The sequence below is a fragment of the Somniosus microcephalus genome, unplaced genomic scaffold (assembly GCF_052327205.1).
Source record: "Somniosus microcephalus isolate GS21.2 unplaced genomic scaffold, FLI_Smic_1.0 unresolved_chr5, whole genome shotgun sequence".
Taxonomy (NCBI): domain Eukaryota; kingdom Metazoa; phylum Chordata; class Chondrichthyes; order Squaliformes; family Somniosidae; genus Somniosus; species Somniosus microcephalus.
In genome coordinates, this window is record NW_028225183.1 from 63,217 (window position 1) to 67,764 (window position 4,548).

Consider the following 4,548-nt stretch of genomic DNA (forward strand, 5'->3'; position numbering starts at 1 on the left):
GGCACGGTGAGGGCTCGGTCTGTGTCACGGCGAGGGCTCGGTCAGGGTCACGGCGAGGGCTCTGTCTGTGTCATGGCGAGGTCTCGGTCTGTGTCACGGCGATCGCTCGCTGTGTGTCACGGTGCGGGCTCAGTCTGTGTCACGCCGAGGGCTTGGTCTGTGTCACAGCGAGGGCTCGGCCTGGGTCATGGCGAGGGCTCGGTCAGGGTCACGGCGAGGGCTCCGTCTGGGTCACGGCGAGGGCTCGGTCTGTGTCACGGCGACGCCTCGGTCTGTGTTGACGGCGAGGGCTCGGTCTGTGTCACGGCGATGGCTCGGTCTGTGTCATGGCGAGGGCTCGGTCTGTGTCACAGCGAGGGCTCTGTCTGTGTCACGGAGAGGGCTCGGTCTGTGTCATGGCGAGGGCTATGTCTGTGTCATGGCGAGGGCTCGGTCTGTGTCACGGCGAGGGCTCCGTCTGTGTCATGGCGAGGGCTCGGTCAGGGTCACGACGAGGGCTCGGTCTGTGTCACGGCGAGGGCTCGGTCTGTGTCACGGCGAGGGCTTGGTCTGTGTCACCGCGAGGGCTCAGTCAGGGTCATGGCGAGGGCTCGGTCAGGGTCATGGCGAGGGCTCGGTCAGAGACACGTCGAGGCCTCGGTCAGGGTCACGGCGAGGACTCAGTCTGTGTCACGGTGAGGGCTAGGTCAGTGTCACGGCGAGGGCTCTGTCTGTGTCACGGCGAGGGCTCAGTCTTTGTCACGGCGAGGGCTCGGTCAGTGTCATGGCGAGGGCTCGGTCTGTGTCACGGTGAGGGCTAGGTCAGTGTCATGGTGAGGGCTCTGTCTGTGTCACAGCGAGGGCTCAGTCTGTGTCACGGCGAGGGCTCGGTCAGTGTCACGGCGAGGGCTCGGTCAGGGTTATGGCGAGGGCTCGGTGTGGGTCACGGCAAGGGCTCGGTCTGTGTCACGGCGAGTTCTCGGTCAGGGTCACCGCGAGGGCTCGGTCAGGGTCACGGCGAGGGCTCGGTCAGGGTCATGGTGAGGGCTCGGTCAGGGTCACGGTGAGGCTTCGGTCAGTGTCACGGCGAGGGCTCGGTCAGGGTCATGGCGAGGGCTCGGTCTGGGTCACGGCAAGGGCTTGGTCTGTGTCACGGTGAGGGCTCGGACAGTGTCACAGCGAGGGCTCGGTGTGGGTCACAGCGAGGGCTCGGTCTGGGTCATGGCGAGGGCTCGGTCAGGGTCACGGCGCGGGCTCCGTCTGGGTCACGGCGAGACCTTGGTCAGTGTCATGTCGAGGGCTCGGTCAGGGTCATGGCGAGGGCTCGGTCTGTGTCACGGTGAGGGCTAGGTCAGTGTCACGGCGAGGGCTCTCTCTGTGTCACAGCGAGGGCTCAGTCTGTGTCACGGCGAGGGCTCGGTCAGTGTCACGGCGAGGGCTCGGTCAGGGTCATGGCGAGGGCTCGGTCAGGGTCACGGCGAGGGCTACGTCTGGGTCACGGCGAGACTTTGGTCAGTGTCATGGCGAGGGCTCGGTCAGGGTCATGGCGAGGGCTCGGTCAAGTATCCTGGCGAGGGCACGGTCTGTGTCACGGCGAGGGCTCGGTCAGGGTCACGGTGAGGGCTCTGTCTGTGTCACGGCGAGGGCTCGGTCTGTGTCACAGCGAGTGCTCAGTCTGTGTCACGGCGAGGGCTCGGTCTGTGTCACGGCGAGGGCTCGGTCTGTGTCACAGAGATGGCTCGGTCTGTGTCACGGCGAGGGCTCAGTCTGTGTCACGGCGAGGGCTCGGTCTGTGTCATGGTGAGGGCTCGGTCAGTGTCACGGCGAGGGTTCGGTCTGTGTCACGGCGAGGGCTCAGTCTGTGTCACAGTGAGGGCTCTGTCTGTGTCACGGCGAGAGCTATGTCTGTGTCATGGTGAGGGCTCGGTCTGTGTCACGGCGATGGCTCCGTCTGTGTCACGGCGAGGGCTCGGTCACGGTCACGGCGAGGGCTCGGCCAGGGTCACGGCGAGGGCTCGGTCAGGGTCACGGCGAGGGCTCGGTCAGGGTCAAGGCGAGGGCTCGGTCAGGGTCACGGCGAGGGCTCGGTCAGGGGCATGGCGAGGGTTCGGCCAGGGTCACGGCGAGAACTTGGTCAGTGTCATGACGAGGGCTCGGTCAGGGTCACGCCGAGGGCTCAGTCTGTGTCATGGTGAGGGCTAGGTCAGTGTCACGGTGAGGGCTCTGTCTGTGTCATGGCGAGGGCTCAGTCTGTGTCACGGCGAGGGCTCGGTCAGTGTCACGGCGAGGGCTCGGTCAAGGTCACGGCGAGGGCTCGGTCTGTGTCACGGCGAGGGCTCGATCTGTGTCATGGCGACGGCTTGGACTGTGTCATGGCGAGGGCTCTGTCTGTGTCATGGCGAGGGCTCGGTCTGTGTCATGGCGAGGGCTCAGTCAGGGTCACGGTGAGGGCTCAGTCAGTGTCATGGCGAGGGCTCGGTCAGGGTCACGGCGAGGGCTCGGTCTGGGTCACGGCGAGGGCTCGGTCTGTGTCATGGCGAGGGTTCGGTTTGTGTCTTGGCGAGTGCTCGGTCAGTGTCACGGCGAGCGCTCGGTCTGTGTCACGGCGAGGGCTTGTTCTGGGTCACGGCGAGGGCTCGGACAGTGTCATGACGAGGGCTCGGTCAGGGTAACGGCGCGGGCTCAGTCAGGGTCACAGCACGGGCTCGGTCAGTGTCACAGCGAGGGCTCGGTCTGGGTCACAGCGAGGGCTCGGCCTGAGTCACGGCGAGGGCTCGGTCAGGGTCACGGCGAGGGCTCAGTCTGGGTCACGGCGAGACCTTGGTCAGTGGCACGGTGAGGGCTCGGTCTGTGTCACGGCGAGGGCTCGGTCAGGGTCACAGCGAGGGCTCTGTCTGTGTCATGGCGAGGTCTCGGTCTGTGTCACGGCGAGCGCTCGCTGTGTGTCACGGCGCGGGCTCAGTCTGTGTCACGCCGAGGGCTTGGTCTGTGTCACAGCGAGGGCTCGGCCTGGGTCATGGCGAGGGCTCGGTCAGGGTCACGGCGAGGGCTCCGTCTGGGTCACGGCGAGGGCTCGGTCTGTGTCATGGCGACGCCTCGGTCTGTGTCACGGCGAGGGCTCGGTCTGTGTCACGGCGAGGGCTCGGTCTGTGTCACGGCGACGCCTCGGTCTGTGTTGACGGCGAGGTCTCGGTCTGTGTCAAGGCGATGGCTCGGTCTGTGTCATGGCGAGGGCTCGGTCTGTGTCACAGCGAGGGCTCTGTCTGTGTCACGGAGAGGGCTCGGTCTGTGTCATGGCGAGGGCTATGTCTGTGTCATGGCGAGGGCTCGGTCTGTGTCACGGCGAGGGCTCCGTCTGTGTCATGGCGAGGGCTCGGTCAGGGTCACGACGAGGGCTCGGTCTGTGTCACGGCGAGGGCTCGGTCTGTGTCACGGCGAGGGCTTGGTCTGTGTCACCGCGAGGGCTCAGTCAGGGTCATGGCGAGGGCTCGGTCAGGGTCATGGCGAGGGCTCGGTCAGAGACACGTCGAGGCCTCGGTCAGGGTCACGGCGAGGGCTCAGTCTGGGTCACGGCGAGACCTTGGTCAGTGGCACGGTGAGGGCTCGGTCTGTTTCACGGCGAGGGTTCGGTCAGGGTCACGGCGAGGGCTCTGTCTGTGTCACGGCGAGGTCTCAGTCTGTGTCACGGCGAGCGCTCGCTGTGTGTCACGGCGCGGGCTCAGTCTGTGTCACGCCGAGGGCTTGGTCTGTGTCACAGCGAGGGCTCGGCCTGGGTCATGGCGAGGGCTCGGTCAGGGTCACGGCGAGGGCTCCGTCTGGGTCACGGCGAGACCTTGGTCAGTGTCATGGCGAGGGCTTGGTCAGGGTCATGGCGAGGACTCGGTCAGTGTCCTGGCGAGGGCACGGTCTGTGTCACTGCGAGGGCTCGGTCTGTGTCACGGCGAGGGCTCGGTCTGTGTCACGGTGACGCCTCGGTTTGTGTTGACGGCGAGGGCTCGGTCTGTGTCACGGCGAAGGCTCGGTCTGTGTCACAGCGAGGGCTCGGTCTGTGTCACAGCGAGGGCTCTGTCTGTGTCACGGAGAGGGCTCGGTCTGTGTCATGGCGAGGGCTATGTCTGTGTCATGGCGAGGGCTCGGTCTGTGTCACGGTGAGGGCTCCGTCTGTGTCATGGCGAGGGCTCGGTCAGGGTCACGACGAGGGCTCGGTCTGTGTCACGGCGAGGGCTCGGTCTGTGTCAGGGCGAGGGCTCGGTCTGTGTCATGGCGAGGGCTCGGTCAGTGTCACGGCGAGGATTCAGCCTGTGTCACCGCGAGGGCTCAGTCAGGGTCATGGCGAGGGCTCGGTCAGAGTCATGGCGAGGACTCGGTCAGAGACACGTCGAGGCCTCGGTCAGGTCAGGGCGAGGGTTCGGTCAGTTTCAAGGCGAGGGCTCGGTCAGTGTCATGGCGAGGGCTCGGTCAGGGTCACAGCGAGGGCTCAGTCTGTGTCACGGTGAGGGCTAGGTCAGTGTCACGGCGAGGGCTCTGTCTGTGTCACGGCGAGGGCTCAGTCTTTGTCACAGCGAGGGC